Consider the following 20685-nt stretch of genomic DNA (forward strand, 5'->3'; position numbering starts at 1 on the left):
TCCTCTATTTTGTCTCTGAGAATCATTACACAAATGTTTTTTTTTTTTATTTTTCTCAAACCCCATAGATGAGGGAGACTATTCTGTGTTTATCTCTCTTCCTCTGACTTATTTCACTCAGCATAATAGATTCCATATACATTCATGTATAGGAAAATTTCATGACTTCATCTCTTCTGATGGCTGTATAATATTTCATTGTGTATATGTACCATAGTTTCTTTAACCATTCATCTATTGAGGGACATCTAGGCTGTTTTCAGAGTCTGGCTATTGTAAACAACACTGCAATGAATATAGGTGTGAGAAAGAGATTTTTGTATTGGATTTTTGTGTTCCTAAGATATATTCCTAAGAGTGGTATAGCTGGATCGTATGGGAGCTCAAATTCCAGCTTTTGGAGAAATCTACATATCGCTTTCCACAAAGATTGGACCAGACGGCATTCCCACTAGCAGTGAATAAGTTCCTTTCTTTCCAAATCCCGCCAGCACTGCTTGTTCTCATTCTTCCTGACGTGTGCCAATCTCTGAGGTGTGAGATGGTACCTCAAAGTTGTTTTGATTTGCATCTCCCTGATGATTAGTGATGTGGAGCATTTTTTCATGTGCCTTTTAGTCATTTGTATTTCTTTTTTTTGTCAAAGAGTCTTTTCATTTCTTCTTCCCATTTTTTGATGAGGTTAGATGTTTTTTTCTTGTAAAGTTATGTCAGTGCCTTGTATATTTTGGATATTAACCCCGTATCCGATGGGTAATGGGTGTATAGTTTCTCCCACTCAGTGGGTTCACTTGCCTTCTTTAGTATTTCTTCTTCTGACAGGTTTTAAAGGTGTCCGTGGTATTCCCATTTATGTATGCATCTATCATTGTTTCTGAAAGTTAACATCTTGAATTCTTGGGCTTGCTGTCACACACGTTGGAATTCTTTCCACCTTCCTAATAAATAGAATGTTTATTCTGTTAAACAAAAAACAGTACTAAGTGGACAAAGTTCCTTTTTTGTTTTGTTTGGTCATTGTCTGTATCCAAAATCTTTCCTATGCTAAAGAAACTGCTCCTCCTAGGAATCTATATGGAAAGCCATCCTTTTCCCTTTATTGACATTTGATTTTGCTTTCCTACTTCCCTTTGGCAGTGGCTCACTCCTCTCTAGACTTGAACAGACGCTAGATAAGTTGTGGAAAGTCTTTCACAGTCTAGACAAGACCCAACTTAAAGAACTGCATGGCAATGGAGTCTCTGCTGCCATTGTATAGTTTTCCATGCAAATATGTTGAGGCTGTTTTGTGGAAAGACTTGGGGTATTGTTTTAGTTGCTTCTCAACTTGATACTTTAGCCCTCTTCCAGAGATTCACAGCCCAATCCACTTTGTTTTAAGTAAAAAGTTAATTAACTTGGATAAGTCAGCTTCTGATCCTTGCAACAAATTAAATTCCCGTTGATGCATAAATATTAACATTTTTGGTGAATTTGCATACTTTTCCTCTGGTGGAAGTGCTTTCCTTGTCTCTAAATTATTACCTATTCTTTTTGTTTGTTTGGTTTTGGTTTTGGGGCCACACCCTGTGATACTCAGGGGTTATTTCTGCTATGAGCTCAGAAATTGCTCCTGGCTTGGGGAACCATATGGGACTCAAGGGGATTGAACTGAGGTCTGTTATAGGTCAGACACGTGCAAGGCAAATGCCTTACCACTGTGCCACTGCCAATATTTCATCATTCCTGTGCATTTCTCTTCCATGGTTTTTTCATCTCTCCGATCCCAAAGTATTTGGTTTATTTATTAGCGACCATAAATGGGGAGATTGTGTTTTACAAAATAGTGCTTATAAATGAGAAATCGTTCTTTGAGGAGATATACACCTTCCATTATTTGTCTATAAATAGAAACATGCATACACCTCTGGTGATTATATGAAAACAATATAATTTATTGTTTGAAATTTATATATAAAGATAATCACATTATTTTATAATAATTTCCATATAACCATGTCTCAGAAAAATATTATTGTATTTATTGACAAAGAATACATACTTTATATTGACATTGGTTACATTTAAAGAAATTATGAAGAAAATAACCATCAGTCATATCCAATTTGTAGTGTTTTCCATTTCCACTGTGCAAACGATTTCACCCATGACATTACTGTTTGGGGTGTACAATTTCATGACACTCCAAGACACATGTTAACATATCACAGCTACCTCTAAAGTGCCAAAATCTCCCAGAAGTCTGCACCCATATGTTTGTTTGTTTTTTGTTTTTTGTTTTTACTATGTTTGGGCTGTTCCTGTGCTTTGCTTTTCTGTTTCACAAATGTATGAGCTTGCCTGATACTAATCTTTACTTCCTTCTGACCCTTTTTGCCTTTTCTTAAGATTGAATAGTAATTCTATTTTGTACATATACCACAACTTCTTTGTTTATGGACAGATATTGTTTTCACTTTGTGGCTAATAATAGCACTGCAATGAACTGTAATGCATCTATCTTTTTGAATTAGTGTTTTTGGGATACCTGGAAAGGAAGTGCTGAATGATATAGTAGATACATTTTTAAATATTTAGATAATTCTCCATACTGTTTTATACAGAGGCTGGAATCATATTTTTTTGGTTTTTTTTTTTGGGGGGGCGTCACACCCGGCAGTGCTCAGGGGTTACTCCTGGCTCTATGCTCAGAAATCGCTCCTGGCAGGCTCGGGGGACCATATGGGATGCCGGGATTCAAACCACCATCCTTCTGCATGGAAAGCAAATGCCTTACCTCCATGCTATCTCTCCGGCCCCTGAAAACATTTTTCATCCTGACAACAATATAGGAGGGTTTTGTTTTCACCCATGTCAGAACTACTTGTTTCTGGCCATTTTGATATAGGCTATTCTCATACATGATGATATTTCTGATTAAAAGTCAAGAAAAATTAAAAAAAATTTTATTATTTTTATTTTTCAAGGAAAAATAAAAACTTTTTTTATTTTTCCATGTGTTTGATGGCCTGCCATATGTCTTATGTGTGTTCTGCTACTTGGAATGAAGACCTTTATAAGTTTATAACAGTGTAATTTTTAAGTCATTGTTTCAGCCAGCTCACCAAACTACTGTAACAGTTGACATTTTACGTAAGCCAGCTTCAACATGCAATTAAATTATTGTTCCAGACACTTAAAAGTGAGACTCTAGAATGAGTACTCATTTAGCTTTCACTAATTAAACTCAATTGGGTGATTTGGCACATACTGGAGCTCATCATCTCTATGACTTTCAAGGACATTTCCAAAGATAACAACACTTTCTGAATTTCCTCTTGGCCCTGTGACCTGAGAAGGGAGAACTCACAACATTAACTTGGAGACTCTATCACAGGTTCCCCACAAATAGACTTCCATGCTGTTCTAGTATCTTTGAATGGCTCATGAAAATTATGTGTTCCTTGAATTTTATTAATATTATTTTTGGATTGTCACTAGGAGTTCAAACTACCAAAGACCCCAGAAATTTGAAACAGTCAAAAGGACATATCTAGGGGTTGGCAAATAAATCCCATGTTCAAATCCAATATTACCCTCACAAATTTTGTAACCTAAGTTTCCTTAATAAATGAAAAGAAAATTACTATTTTAAGAATCATTAAAATCAAATGGAAGATTTTAGACTGGGTATGTTCTAGGATACTGCAGTGTTCATTCCATATCCTTCTTTATTGTACACAAAAAAACCCATTCACTTTATTAAGAGGGAAAGCATTGCATTGCATAATCTTTCCTCTTCCTCACTTCCCATAGCTCTGTAGTGGTATATATCTTGTTTTTCTACCTCATTCTCCTCACCCTTTGTCTACACCAAGTCCAATATAAGTTACTAAAGTCTGTGTTATTGACATAAAATGTTTATGGAATTTCTTCATTTAGCATTCAGTAAAGTCTTAGATATTAATAGATATTAGGTGTTGAAAGCAAGTCATTGTTAAGTATACACAGAACTTTGTTCCCAAATGGAAGGAATGAGTCATAAATATAAATTTGCCTAAATTGTGTAGATTTTATAGGTTAGGTGGTGATTATGGGAGAAGCTCTAGCCTCATTTCTAAGAAAGTTAGGTTCTATTCATCACTGGAGTTAATGATCGTGGATAAGAGGTCGTCTCACTGCTTCATTACCCAACAAATTAGCAATAGAACAGAATACTTAAACCCAAGTCCAAGTCTTTTATACTTGGTGACTAAACCACATCCACTTTGGGGCAGTGACCTACTTGCAATACAAGTTTTCCAAGCAACACAAATGAATGTCTTCCTACCTTTTCCACTTCCTAAATTTAAAAAGATGCATTAAAAATACACAGTAATTCTTGGCATATATGAATAAAGAATAGTGTTATAGTAAAGACTTTCTGATGATCTTGTCAGCTAATCACGAACCTACAAGCAAACCTTGAAACACATACTGATCTATTGTGAGTCTAAGATCTTCCTGAGCATGCAAAGCAAGTGCCCTACCGCTGAGCCACCTCCTCAGACCCCATAGTGCTTATGAAGGTCAATTTTATTATTTTCTTTAGTTGCTTTGTCAAATCTGACATTAAGATTATCCCCTGTGTTTTTTAGATCTTTGTAGTTTTGACAATAGAGTTTAATGAATCCATTTGTCTAAATGTTTGTGTATGGTGTTAGACAGAGATTCAAATGTGGAAAAACAGTGTCCCAGCAGAATTTGTGGAAGAGACAGTTTTTTTCCTGCTGATTGATTGGACTTGATATTTCTTTCCAAATCAAATGATTCTACATACAAGTTTATTTCTAGAACCACGAATTCCATGGGGCAACATATTTGTATGCCATCACATACTTTAGTGATTCAAACTTCTTTTTCTATTTTAGAGTGAGAGTCTAGAGCAAGCATCCCAGGGTGAGTGGATAATACAAGGGAGAAATAATTAACTTTGAGTAAAATTTAAAGTCAGGAACTATAAGTTCAACAAAATAACTCTTTTCAAGACTAATGTTGCTATTCAAGTTCCATATCCTTAAAAGGGGCTATAGAAATTTCCATAAGTCTGTATGTTTATGCACTTTGAGTTCTAGTGACATGTTAAATCTTTGGTCTCTATTCAAGATTATAGGCTGTCTTTCTTGTTTGGGGGCACATCTGGCACTGTTCTGTGGACCTTGTAGGTGGCAAGTATCGAATGTGCGTTGACCATTTGTAAATCAAGTGCCTCACCTGCTCAGTATACTATCATTCTAGCCCCTAAGCAGTCTTTTTTAAGACTTATTTAACCTTCCAACAATATTTTTGTAGTTGGTCAAGTTTATTTCTAACATTTTATCTTTATGCTTTTATACCAAAATTGTGTTCTTTATTTTCCATAAAGATAGTTCTTTGGAGATTCTTAACATAAAGCAGCACCACCAGGTCAGATGAAATTAGAATTAAGGAACATCCAACATATAAAGCAAAGCTCTCTCTTGTCTAACTTCATACAGTGGTGGCATATCTGCCCCTGTGTGTTCTTGTTCTGTTCCTGCTTGTTGGGATAAAGCTTCAGTCTCACCCTTGAGTAGGACTGCCTTAAACATTTTTTCAAATTTTATTATGTAGAGGAAATTCTATTTTTTTTGCTTTTCCAAGTGTTTATTAGTAAAACTGTAAATTGAGATTAGTTTTCTTTGTATTACATAAATAGTTTCCATTATGGAGAGATACTTTCTCATTTCTGTGAGATAGCTCCAAGAACGTATATATAGTCCTTTCCCTATCATATTGGGTTCAGTAGACTAGTATTTTGCTGAGACTATTTTCACCCTATATTCACAAAATATGCACATATAGTTTTATTTTTGTGTTATTTTAGCTCTGATTGAGAGTATGCTGGTCTCCAGTAATGAGCTGGAAGTGTTCCCTTGTCATTAGTTTTTTTCTTTAATGTGTGTGAGAAATTTATATTCTTTTGTAAATATTTGGTAGAATTCATTGGTAGAGAAACATGCATCCTTTGTTAGATCCTTGATTATTTTATTTTAAAAATATTATTTTTTAAAAAGGTAGTATTAATATTCATGTTCTTAGGATAATTTTCCTTTTGTCTAAATTATTTAACTTGTCAGATCATAGTTTATTTTGGCCATTCCATGTGGCCTCAGGAGATCAGATGGAGCCTTGGTCAGTATTTTTCATAGTATTTTCTGTATATTTATTGCTGTACCATGATTTACTATTAATGATAGTTTATGCATATATCATTTCAACACCACACCTGCCAGTGTCCTTGGGATGCTTATCTTTCAAAATAAGCTCAATTCTGTAAACCGTGTCTCCATTGGCTTTGGCTATTTGTTGTTCCTTACTATATTTTTATTCCATGTTTGAAAGATATCCTTCTATTTTGTTCCCTTTCTTTCCGATTGACCTAAACATTAAACCCTTTAGTTCCATTCATTTGGTGGTAAACTGCATTATTTCATCTAACATAGACAGCAAATACTATTATCTATATCTTTTTCCCTGTCTTATTTTCTTTGAATTTTGTTCTGTAAAATATTTAATAGTGTCTCTACTTTTATTTTAATTACTTGAGTGTTTTTAATTTGTCATTCTAGAAAATGTTTGATAATTTTGTTGTTTACATTAAAACTGTTTTCCTGATCTATATTTATCTCTATGGCTCAGGTTGGCCATTTGCAAAGCTACTCTACTCACTCTATTATCTCTCTGGGTCCCTATTATTGATTTTTCTGACTAAAAGATCTAGCAGTTACTAAAAGAGTAGTGAATTACCTCTGCAATAGAACTAAGAGGAAAAACAGTTATATTTACTGTGATTTTTTGCCTCATTCATTCATTTGTACATGGTGCTGTTAGAGGTTGCACATCTGGGAGTAAAATTTCTCTTACAATAAATGGTATTATAAATTTTATAATATTCTCCACTGGAGAGTATCATGCATTACTATATGATGTATAATCATGTGTGTAATTGGGAGAGAGAGGTGGCTACATTGCTGATGATGCGGTACTGAAATTACATCCATGGGAAACCACAAATAACAATATCATAAACCACAGAACTCAAACATTTTAAATGAAAACATTAAGCAGTATAATCTTAAAAATTGGTAATATAAGTGAAAAGCATACTGGATATGAAGAAGCCAATAAAAATATCAAGAAAGATGTATAATTTCTGTAGTACATATACACATAGCTATGGTCACAGAATAGATCTAATGTAATAATGAATGAGTGAGGCCTACAAAAGGTTCATGTAGAGGAAAAAAACTGTAACCATCCAACTCAATTAGGAAAGACAATCTGTAAAGAGAAGAAACAAAGTTCTGTTCAAAGAAATAATTGTTCAACCTAGAAAAAAAATGAATATACAGCTCCATATAGCTAGTAGCACATTTAGATAAGGTAACTTAAATGTAAAGAGACCTATATCAAGATGTAAATTAGTGAAATTATCAAAAATCTAATATTTACACAACAAATGTGAAAAAAGCCATTGAGTTTGCTATTACTACACCTCTGTGTAATGTCAAAATGATGAAGTCTTCTACCTAAAATTAAAAAATATACAAAGTTCACAAAAAAACTGAACAAAAACAATAAAATAGAACTACAGACAAAAAGACACTGTGGCAGTAGCTATCCCTCAAATCACCATTGAATGACAACTTTCTGCGTGCCCAAATCTCTTGTACTGGATTGTTCTATATGCTTCTCTGAGTTTGACTACTCTCAGTCTCACACATGAATAGAATCAGGCCATATAGTGCTTCTGTGACGTTATTCCATGTAGCATAATGGACATAATGCTCAAGGTTCATTATGTCATAGCAAATTGCAGAATTTTCTTTAAAAATATTTTACATAGTCACTGTGAAAACACAAAGTTATTCATATTGGGTTTTAGGCATACAGTATTTTCATATTGATACCTTCACCAATGCCTACTTCCCTCCACCAATTGCCTCCCTTGCTCCATCACCTGCTTCCTACCAGTTTTCTACAAGAGGCACCTTTTTAATATCAATTTTTACCCTATGGTTTACAATACTGTTGCTGAAATGTACTAAAGTGTTATATACAAAACCCTTTCAGCACCACCTCCTCCTTCTCTGCCATAGGCATCTCTCACTCCCCACTTTCCCTTTCCTATCCTCCAGCCCCCCTCAAAAAGCTTGTTTCCTACTGAATACCAGTTCTCAAGTTTATTTTTGTTGTCTTTAGGTATTTGTTATTCCACCATCGTGTCTATTTATATTCCTGCCTATGAGAGAGAGCATTCTGTGCAGGTCTCATTCCCTCTAACTAACTTCACACAGGGGCTTCCATTTGTTAAGGTTGAATAATAATTTCATTGTACTACATACATATTTAAAAAATCTTTTTCATCCCTCAAGGCTACAAATAAACTATTTCAATTTCTTGGCTATTAGGAACAGTGCTACAGTGAATATTTCCATCATCTCTTCTCCTCTCCTTATCCTTATCTTGCATGCTATCCTTAGTAACTTTCATTACCATTGCAAACACTTGTTTAAATTTTTCTTATTTATTACCATCAAGATATGTTAACCCTACTTATATCTCTCCTAATACTCAGCCAAAACATCACTTTTTCTATGAAATTTTATGGTGACTTATTCTTACCTACCCTAATCATTCTTCTCATTCCCCATCTCCCCTGCCAGGCCCCACAACATCTGATATACACCTTATTACCTAGGCCTACACCATGCTGTAATTTTCTTTTATATATACACTCCCTAAGGATAGAGACGGTCTTGTCCTCTTTCTATCTCTGAGAAAGCTTTTTATAGAAACTGGCACATATTAGACTTCCAGTTGATATTTGATGATTAAGAATTTTAATTATTTTTCTACATCATATCTGTATCTTCCATAAAAATCTTGCTCTATATGGAGACTATACACTGGGGAGAGCAAGGATGAAAGTTTCATTCAGCTAAAAAATAAAAGTGATGATCTATTTTGTGATCCCGCTGAATGGTTAGCGACCACTCTAGTGAGTGAGGCATGTGGCTATGCAGTGAGCATCAGTTCCTATCGTTGAGGAGACAATAGACCAAAGTGAGTGTGGGGAAGACCAGTAGCACCAAATATACACACACATTGGATGCCATATCCAGAGGAATCTTTGTTCTGTGGTCTTTCAACAAATATGTAATGATGGGTGGTCTGTAATGCTGTGCTTAGTGATAAACAGAGGCTCTACCTACCACTCAGGAACTCCAGCATTCCCAGATGCTACCCATCAATATTTGCTGTTCCGATCTTTTGGAAACCCTGAACACGGTTTTCTTCCCTCAAATATTTGCCTGGAGAAGGATGGAGTGCCTGAATGCTTTTATTTGTGACATTCTAATCTTTTAACTGGACGAACAGCTGAAAAGGGAGAAAAGTGGCTTTCATTTTTGTTTTTGCTTCCCTGGTCCTCAATATGTACCCCCAAGAGAGACACTATGCAAATATTTGCTTTAATAAATGAGCCAACAGATGATCTCCTGGCATTAAGGGAGGCCCCTGAAGCACATATTTCACCACCAGTAACCAGAGTCTAAGATCTAGTATCCTGCTGCTACCAATACAATATTAAAAGAGAAATGTTTTACTTACAAAGGAAAAAGGATGCCATTTTAATTCTTGAAAACTGAAGCTTTAACGGTTTTGCCTTTAGAAGCAGACATAAGATTTCATGTCCCCTCTGCTATTACTTCCAAATTAGGTGGTCGTCAGCTCTTAAAACCTAACATCCCATTATTGTACCATTAATAACTATGCCATTGATTTATTGATCATTTTAATATGCCATCTTCATGGTAAGTTAATGTCCCTCAGGAAAGAACTAAAAATAATGAATGTTTGTCAAACTTAGGACAGAGTCCATTTCTGTAAAACTAAACTGAGAAGGTAATAAGAGCAAACCATTCATCCCAGAAATTTAAATGCTAAGTGCATAGGAGAAAAAAAAACCTAAGCTTCATAATAAACTCTTTTTTTTGCTTTTTTTTTGCTTTTTTTCTTTTATGTATTCTAATCCTAAATTGTAGTGCATCTTTTATACTTTTTCTTTTTTTTTTAACACCACCCATCACCAGTGCAACATTCCCATCACCAATGTCCCAAGTCTCCCTCCTCCCCACCCGACCCCCGCCTGTACTCTAAACAGGTTCTCAATTTCCCTCATACATTCTCATTATTAGGACAGTTCAAAATGTAGTTATTTATCCAACTAAACTCATCACTCTTTGTGATGAGCTTCCTGAGGTGAGCTGGAACTTCCAGCTCTTTTCTCTTTTGTGTCTGAAAGTTATTATTGCAAGAATGTCTTTCATTTTTCTTAAAACCCATAAATGTGTGAGACCATTCTGCGTTTTTCTGTCTCTCTCTGACTTATTTCACTCAGCATAATAGATTCCGTGTACATCCATGTATAGGAAAATTTCATGACTTCATCTCTCCTGACAGCTGCATAATATTCCATTGTGTATATGTACCACAGTTTCTTTAGCCATTCGTCTGTTGAAGGGCATCTTGGTTGTTTCCAGAGTCTTGCTATGGTAAATAGTGTTGCAATGAATATAGGTGTAAGGAAGGGGTTTTTGTATTGTATTTTTGTGTTCCTAGGGTATATTCCTAGGAGTGGTATAGCTGGATCGTATGGGAGCTCGATTTCCAGTTTTTGGAGGAATCTCCATATCGCTTTCCATAAAGGTTGAACTAGACGGCATTCCCACCAGCAGTGGATAAGAGTTCCTTTCTCTCCACATCCCCGCCAACACTGTTTATTCTCATTCTTTGTGATGTGTGCCATTCTCTGTGGTGTGAGGTGGTATCTCATCGTTGTTTTGATTTGCATCTCCCTGATGATTAGTGATGTGGAGCACTTTTTCATGTGTCTTTTGGCCATCTGTATTTCTTCTTTGTCAAAGTGTCTGTTCATTTCTTCTCCCCATTTTTTGATGGGATTAGATGTTTTTTTCTTGTAAAGTTCTGTCAGTGCCTTGTATATTTTGGAGATTAGCCCCTTATCTGATGGGTATTGGGTGAATAGTTTCTCCCACTCAGTGGGTGGCTCTTGTATCTTGGGCACTATTTCCTTTGAGGTGCAGAAGCTTCTCAGCTTAATATATTCCCATCTGTTAATTTCTGCTTTCACTTGCTTGGAGAGTGCAGTTTCTTCCTTGAAGATGCCTTTAGCCTCAATGTCCTGGAGTGTTTTACCTACGTATTGTTCTATATATCTTATGGTTTTGGGGCTGATATCGAGGTCTTTAATCCATTTGGATTTTACCTTGACATACTTAGAAAACCCCAAAGACTCTATCAAAAAGCTTCTAGAAACAATAGACTCATATAGCAAGGTGGCAGGCTACAAAATTAACACACAAAAATCAATGGCCTTCCTATACACCAATACTAATAAGGAAGAAATGGACATTAAGAAAACAACTCCATTCACTATAGTGTCACACAAACTCAAATATCTTGGAATCAACTTGACTAAAAATGTGAAGGACCTATACAAGGAAAACTATAAAACTCTGCTCCAAGAAATAAGAGAGGACACGCGGAAATGGAAGCATATACCCTGCTCATGGATTGGCAGGATTAACATCATTAAAATGGCAATACTCCCCAAAGCACTGTACAGATTTAACGCGATCCCCCTAAAGATACCCATGACATTCTTCAAAGAAGTGGACCAGGCACTTTTGAAATTTATTTGGAACAATAAACACCCTCGAATAGCTAAAGCAATCATTGGGAAAAAGAATATGGGAGGAATTACTTTCCCCAACTTTAAACTTTACTACATAATAAACTCTTAATTTTTTTTCTGAATTTAGATTAACTAGATAGCACTGGTAGGCTGATTGGATACAAATTTTCTGTGTAGAATTATTTACGAGATTCAGAAAATGTGAAAAGCTGGGTAGTATCAGTTGAAAAATAAATATCACAATATAAAATTAAACATATTTGGAGAAGATATTGCATTTGAGATTAGCATCTTATGATAAAATTTGTTTATAGCAAAGATTTCTTGGATTTGGGAAAGCTTTAACAAAAGGAACTCATCTGGAACAGCCCACTGAGGGGTATCTATTTCGCAATGTAATTTTTTTTGGTTTTGGTCTAACATCATTCTACTGAGTATAGGTGGCATTTGATTATAGTTTCTTTAGTTGAATATTTAGACAGTCTGAGTCCTTTTAAGCAAAACATTCCAATGTACTCTTCTGTAATGTTTTGAGGGATTCAATTCAACAATAAAGAATGAAAAATAGAATGGGACTATCAAACTGAAATGGTTAGAAAGCAAAAGAAATAATCATTAGGAAGAACAGACATCATATTGAATGGGAGTAAATATTCACATACCAGGTAAGTAACAAAAGATATTAAAATATAAAAAGCTCACAAAACTGAACAAAACATAGATAACTCCATTACAAAATGGGCAAAAGAACTGAAATCTTGTCTCCAAGAATACATGCAGATAGCCATAATAAAAAAGCCCATTATTACTTACTATAAGGGAAATGCAAGCCAGCTCTACAAAGGATCTTGTCTCACACTTGCAAAAATTACATATATATGTATACATAATATTTTTCTTTTTTTTAAGGTATGAAAAATAATACAGTAGGTAAACACTTGCCTTGCATGCAATGAACCTTAGTTCAACTCAAGCCTTGATACCTCACAGACCCTGAATATTGCCAGGAGCAGGCCGTAGAAACAAAAAGGCCAGAAATACCAAGTGGTGGTAGTAAGGATGTGAGAAAAACAATGCCTTCACACACTGTTGGTGGCAATGTAAATAATTAAGCCACTATAGGAAACAGTAAACATTTATAAAAATATTAAAAAGCTACCATTTTATCCAGAAACTCTATTTATGCCCAAAATTACAAATTTAAAATTATTTGTTTACAATAGCACTGTTTATAATAGCTTAGGTTTGAAAATACCCTGTATTCCCAGTAAATGGATAGAGAAAAATGTGGCATATAGATATAATAGAAAACTCAGACTTGTTGCTTTTCCCACACTATCAATGTAACTCAAGGGGGTCTTGAAAAAAAAAAGTAAGTTAAAAGGAGAAACCATAGGAGCCAGAGTGGCAGTAGGGCCTTTGCCTTTGCTAAGATGGACCTCCGTTGGATCCCCCAGCATCCCATATGGTCTCCAAGACAGTAGCGAATTCTGAGCGCATAGCCAGGAGTAAACCCTGAGTGTCACTGGGTGTGGCCCAAAAACCAAAAAAAAAAAAAAAAAAAAAAAGGAGAAATCATAGATCTAATATCTGACTTATTATGTGAGACACAAAAGCAGCAAGTAAATAAATAAAACCACGTGTAAAGATACTCTTGGCAAGATCAGCAGAGGCACAAAGGAGAGTCTCACTGGAATGGACAGTTTGGTATGATGTGGAACACATTTTGAAGAGATGTGAATACAATGCTCCTATATATTTATTATCTAGGCCAAGATTGCCTTAATAATTTTTATTTATTGGTTTCTGGGCCTTACCTGGTGGCGCTCAGGAATTACTCCTGGTTCTGCACTCAGAAATAACTCCTGGCAGCTTGGGAAACTGTATGGGATGCTGGGAATCAAATTCAGGTTGGCTGCGTGCAAGATAAATGCCCCACCCACTGTGCTATTGCTCCAACCCCCCAATAAAATTTTCTTTAAAAGTTATAAGCCTATTAAATCTAATACACCTAAATAACAAGAATAACCAATTCCTTTAGAAATTATGTATAATTTGGGACCGAAGAGATAGCATGAAGGTAGGGCATTTGCCTTGCATGCAGAAGGATGGTGGTTCAAAACCTAGCATCCCATTTGGTCCCCTGAGCCTGCCAGGAGCAATTTCTGAGCATAGAGCCAGGAATAACCCCTGAGCGCTGCTGGGTGGGTGTGACCCAAAAACAAAAACAAAAATTATGTATAATTTCATTTAATCTTAATGTGTCAGATACTTATTATGCATCTTCTCTCTGACTTTATTAAAATGACTATAAAGAATCTTAAATTTAAAAATCAAGTTGTTAAGGCAAACAGAAAAATATGACAGAAGACCCCTTTCTTGGCACCACTGTCCTGCCTGTTTGTACTTACTTAATCTTACTCTACTGTATATTTATGGCTTCACCAGGATATTTCTTCTCCTCACTAGTTTCACGTCTTTATTTCTTCTATATTTTTAACACTTAGAATAGTGACCAAATGAAACAGCAATAGAATATTGGCTTGATTTGGGGACCATAACTGGTGGTGCTTGTGGGCAGCTTCCAACTTCACTCAGGCAACATAATTTTAGAAGAAGAAAATCAGAGTGTAATGAAAGATAAATGACCAGAATGAAGCCCAAACCAAAGTGCTTGCACAGAGAAATTCCAACTAAAAGTCCTGGATCAAGATGAGGGATTAGGCAGACGTAGAAAAAATACTGAAAATAGAATAGGGAGAAAATAGACAGCTTAAGCCTCATTTTCAGCTCAAGTTATAATACACTAAATGTTGTTGAAATTTAAATGAATAAATTGAAAAGAAGAACTTACAGGGACCGGAGAGATAGCATGGTAGTAAGGCATTTGCCTTGCACGCAGAGGTCATTTGTTCGAATCCTGGCATTCCATATGATCCCCCGAGCCTGCCAGGAGCAATTTCTGAGCATGGAGCCAGGAATAACCTTTGAGTGCTTCCAGGTGTGATCCAAAAACCAAAAACCAAAAAAAAAAAAAAAAAAAGAAATTACAGATATTAAAAAAAAATGTTGTCTATAGGAGATATATTTTAACTGTAAAAACAGTAAAAGTGGGTAAACAGGAAAAATGCCTTATGCAAACAACAGAAGTGGCATAGTTAAAATTAAATGAGATAAAATGAATCTCAGAATATTATATGTAAGAAATTTTATAATGAAATACTAACAATTATAAACATCTTTCTAAGAAAATAAAAATAGACTAGAAAACAGAAAAACACAAAACTTTTATTAGTTTTCAGAAACTGTACTGTGACATGCTGTCCCTCCTTGATTAATATTCAATGAACTTCTTAAATCGAAGTTTGATATGTTTCATACATATCTGCAGGTATATCCCATGTTATTAATAAAACATCTTTCTACCTTATTATCATTTAGCTCTGAGATCCTAATTATGGTTTATATGTACACATATACACTTGCTTTTTGGGCCACACTCAGTGACACTCAGGTGTTACTCTTGGCTATGCACTAGAAAGCGCTCCTGGCTTGGGGGACCATATGGGAAACCGGGGGATCAAACCATAGTCCTTTCTAGGTCAGTTGCGTGCAAGGCAAATGCCCTAATGCAGCGCCACCACTCTGGCCCTTATGGTTTATAATTTTAAATAATCTCTATTTCAAATAATTTTTATTTAAAATGAAATAGTTTTAAATAATCTCTAATCTACATATTTTAGTTGTTTTTGCCCTTTGTTCTTCAGATTAATTTTAATGAATATATTACAAGTTCACATACTCCTTTTGCCATCTTTGCTGTTTATAACGTTCAGTAAATTTTCCACTTTCATTTAAGAATTTCTATATTGCTCTTATATTTCCTTCCTACCAAGGAGCAAGCTTACCCTGACATTGGGCATCAGTTCAATTGCTGCTTTAAGGTTCCTAAGGCTCCTGAGCATGCTCTCTGTGTTTGTACTCAGGATGGGTGAACTTTCCCTGTTCTGCTAATAGTAGCTGTGTTGTAAAGATTCTGTATCTTATTCCTCTCAAGGGTCCCTACTTTTGTTTTCAGAACGCAAGATAACTTGGTTTGATTTTAAGACTAGAAAACTAGGTCTTGAGGAGGCAATTCAGATCTCAAGATTCCTTTCCTCCTCATTGAAGTGGCTCAGGGGTCAGCCTGAGATCTGAAGCCAGATCACACAGCAGAAGTGAGGGCCCACCACTCAGTCTCCTGACAAAACTTTCCTCTCTTGTCTAGCAGAATGAACCTGCTCTGCAGTCCAGTTATTGAAGCAGGTTTTCTGACTCAATGTGACATCAGCCTTCCCTTGTGACCAGAACCATCCAAACAAGAAACTCATCCTTGTTGCACTCCTTTTCCTCTCTTTTCTTCTATTCAAAATTCGTCTGCTTCATACGGTCTCTAGAGTCTTCTGGGAGCTGCATTAGTCTTTTGTCTAGAGTTGTAAACTAAAGGTCAGCCTGTAAAACTAGGCTGGAAAGCAGCAATTTTTCAATCTTTCCTAACTTTCAGATCATGTTAAGCGCTTAGAGCAAGACATGGTATTTGAAAGGTAAGAGGAAGAGCAACAAAACATAATAAAAGCAAAGCTTGTGATTGTTCGGCCTAGAAGAGTAGGAGAGGATCAGAGAAAAGTGAATAGTAGCAGAAGCAAGAAAGCAACAGGAGGGCAGGAGAGATAGCATGGAGGTAGGGCGTTTGCATGCAGAAGGACGGTGGTTCGAATCCGGCATCCCATATGGTCCCCGAGCCTGCCAGGAGCGATTTCTGAGCATAGAGTCAGGAGTAACCCCTGAGTGCTGTCGGGTGTGACCCCAAAACAAAACAAAACAAAACAAAACAAAAAAGGTAACAGGAGCAGGAAGTTTGGGGAACATTTCTTCCAGCAATTAGGCAGCAACCATCCAGCAGGGGGCGGCCACCCCTAGCACTTCAGCCCTGGCTTTATATACACTTCCCTAGTCCCCACCCTGCCAACTGCCCTGTGGCGACAGTAATGAGGGGCATCTTCACTTTCAAAGGAATTGTAGCCACCATTTATGGCTGACCAGAGGCCATAGAGTCTCTATCTCCTTATAGTAATGACATATCAAAAAAGGTAATATGGCAGCCAGAAAAGAAAGCAGCAAGAGCTTTCTAGCCAGGTCACCCTCAGTTATCTAGGCAAATTCCAGGTGTCTCAGCATTAAGGATGACTGATGGAATCTAGACAAAGTTAGTCACCTTTTTAAAGGGACCTCGAGCAATATAGGCCTGACAGTGGGGTGCTCAGAGGCCAAGCATCAAATTCAAAGCGCTGCACAAACCAATCATGTGCTCTAGTGCTTGAGCTATCTCAGCACCCCAAATTTTAGTCGATTTTTGATTGCTTTGGAACCATACCCAGTGGTGTTCAGGGGTTACTCCTGACAGGCCATAAGGGATGCTGTGGTTTGAACCTGGATCGGCAGCATACAAGGCAACTTTCCCCAGTGGCTATTCTATTGCTCTGGCCCTGCCAAACTTTTGTCTTGAGTGAAGCTACCAGAGGGAGCAGGATTGCATTTATTCAGACTGACTGAGGTACAAGGAAAAAGGTAGATGGGAGCTCAGTCGTTTGGGATAGGGCTGGAATGAGAGTAGGTGTCCATTGAATCACCCTGTGTTAATGTAGATCTTGTCAGGTGAAAGTAAGAACTTAGTTATGAGTAGAGAAAAGCCTTCCAAAAAAAAGGTCAAATAACCTTAATTCTAGAAGTTTACTTTCTAGAGGTAGGTCTAATTCATTTTATTATTGCAACATTTCAGTAAGTGTGAGGAAGAAGAGATAGTATAGGGGTTTAGATGCTTGTCTTCTATGCAGATGGTCCTTGTTCAGTCCCTGGCACTCCTGAATCCCACCAAATGTGATCACTGAGCAGACTCAGTATGGCCCATAAACCGAAACAATAAATCACATGCAACGAAAGGAAAAATAGTTGATAAAATACAATGTTCCATGTAAAACTTTTTTTACTTGCAAGGACGTTACCCTTATATCTGTGGGACTCACTGTTCTACATTAAAAGGATCAGTTTACTTTTTGGTGTGTCTCCCAGTATTGATTGAGCTTAAAAAACACTTTTAACAAAACTGCTTCACATAGTGTTTATAAAATTCACCAAAGCTCTACTGTTTCATTCTTGTGGAATCTTGTTATACACTTCTAACATTCATCATAACAATGCTTATTGACTATAGTGTACAATTACCCGGGATCTTTTTTTTTTTTTACTTTGTGATTGGAGGGGGGGTCACTGTTACTGGAATTCAGAGGGACCAGTCAGTGCCAAGGATGGAGTCCAGGGTACCATCCCCCCCACCCACAGGCCCTCTAAACCTGACTCCAGTGGGGCACCCTTTTAGAATCTGAATTCTAACTTAATCCTTAATCCAGGGTAGTAAATAAGAATTCCTCCTAGCCTACATGCCCAAGGCTGGAGAAATGAAACCTCAGAAATTGAAGTTTGTTTGGGTCTGTTCTCTTGCTTTCAACAGCAGATAACAACCTATATGTCCTAATATGTCATGCTTTGAGAATTTCAAGTCCTGTGTAAAGCTAAAGACATTTACTGAGAGGTTGTTAGATGAATTTGGGTCACAGCCACTCTTTCCTCCCCAAGTTCTCTTTCCAGCTCCATTTCTGAAATTGAATTTCTTTCAAGAAATATATTTTATCTTTTTATATAGTTTTATTATTGTTTTGGGGTTACACCCAACAGTATTCAAGGTGCCTAAGATAAAATTGGGGCTTGTTTTTACAAGGCTTCCCTACTGTGTCATATCTTTTATGCTTATTTTTTTAATTTGAGGGCCACATCTTAAAGTACTTATGGGGTGGGAGTGGTGATGTGGTGCTGGGTGTGGTGATGTGATATTGGGGATTAAGCCCATGCTTTCTTCATACAAGTTATTTTCTTCAGTAAATTAACCCTAAGTAAAACAAAAACATTTTGGGGTGGGTATCAAGTCATTTTCCTATGCATAGTTCTATTTTTATAGAAAGCTAAACTAATATAAAAGCTGCCCAGCATTTTTTCAAAGGCTGGTGGGAACTACATTACAGTCATAATTAGGTGTCAACTTGTTAATCCTGGGAAACTGTTTTTTAGACCAGGACTTAGGCACTTGGACTCTGTAGGAAGTCATCTTATTTGTTATTACTAATGGGACTATCTTAGTAAGTATTTTGATGAAGTTTAAAAAAATTTCTTTCTCTGGAACCCCAGGATAACTCCTTGAATATCAAAAATAGAAGAAGGTTGAGAATGAAGTGATAGTAGAGTGATGCAGCCAAACCAGGTTATATCCCTGAATCACATATGGTGCCCAGAGTCTATGATCCCTGAGAACAGAGTCAGGAGTAAGGTCTGTGGCCCACCACCAAATAAAAAGAGAAGATTGTATTCAAGGTGTCAAAGCTTTAACTTGCACAGAAATTCTCATAACTATTCAGAATAATTATTCTGGTTCTATCTCATGTCATTCAGTGCTGTCAGGCCAGAGATGATCAGTAATACACTGATAGTATTATCATTATATTATAGTATAGTTACTTTATCATATAATAAACTAATAATCGCAGTAACAATATTGTTGCTAAGCAACCTCCAAGTGATGTTTTATAAATATCTTCAATATAGGGGGCCAGAGAGATAGCATGGAGGTAAGGCATTTGCCTTGCATGCAGAAGGACGGTGGTTCAAATCCCATATGGTCCCCTGAGCCTGCTCGGAGCGATTTCTGAGCATAGAGCCAGGAGTAACCCCTGAGCGCTGCAGGGTGTGACCCAAACACCAAAAAAAAAAATGATCTTCAATATAATTTTTTTTGTTTAATCATACAGGACTCAGTAAAGGTAATTTGAACCACTTTTATGAAAAAAAATGGGTGATTTATTCAAGATCTCAAACAGTCTTCTTCTACTATCTCCACTGCGTTGACCAATTCTTTTAGCTGCCAATAAACAGGGAATTGTTTGCCTGCCCCGACTTTGTTGTCCCTATGAGATCTGAGTGGTCCGAGCTTCACTCACACAGAGAAAGACTGACTCTTGATCTGCTCTGTGGCCTTTCTGCTGCTTACCATAGCAGAAAAGACCATCAAACTCTGCTTTGAACAGTAGAGCCATGCAAGAAAACAGTCATATGTCAGTGACTAGGGAGGTCTTGTTTAGATTCTCTTTAGAAAACAGAAAAGAGGCAGCTCTGCCCTAGTTTCTAGGAATTCTGGATGCCAATAGATCACAGCTGCCTCCTCCCCTGGAGACAGTTCTCAGAGGCTCGACCTAGTGCAAAATCACTGTCCACTCACCTGATCATAGAGCAACTCTCAGAGAGCCATGCATGTACCAAATTCTTTGCTACTAGAAATTAGAGTGAATTTAAAATCAGCTTAGTGCACTCTGCTGATCCACCTTCTTGTTTTTACCAGATTTCACCCAATCTCTTCCATGGGAAATCACCCATAAAACAATGTCCATGTTAGACTCTGCTTCAAGGAAACAATTTCTAAGGTTAGAAACAATTCACTAGTCCAAGAGATAAGTTTCCCACCAAATATCACAAGGAGAATTTGCACATTTGTTTATCCATGATTTTCTCTTTGGAGAAGGGCCTAACTTTCTATTTTATGCCCTAGGACACAACATGACATATTACCGATAGCCAACAGTTATTTGTATGTATTATGTTCAAGACTTAGTATTTTACTCTCAAATAACTTTCATAAATAAATTCTACTGTTGTTCCCACTTTATATATAAGGGGATGAGTATGATTTGGTCCACTATCCCAGTGTCATATAAACAGCATGAATCACAACTAGAATTTGAACACCATTCTGTGGGACTCCAGAGCCCAATCTGTAATATTGGTAT

This window comes from Suncus etruscus, chromosome 8 (genome assembly GCF_024139225.1).
Source record: "Suncus etruscus isolate mSunEtr1 chromosome 8, mSunEtr1.pri.cur, whole genome shotgun sequence".
Taxonomy (NCBI): domain Eukaryota; kingdom Metazoa; phylum Chordata; class Mammalia; order Eulipotyphla; family Soricidae; genus Suncus; species Suncus etruscus.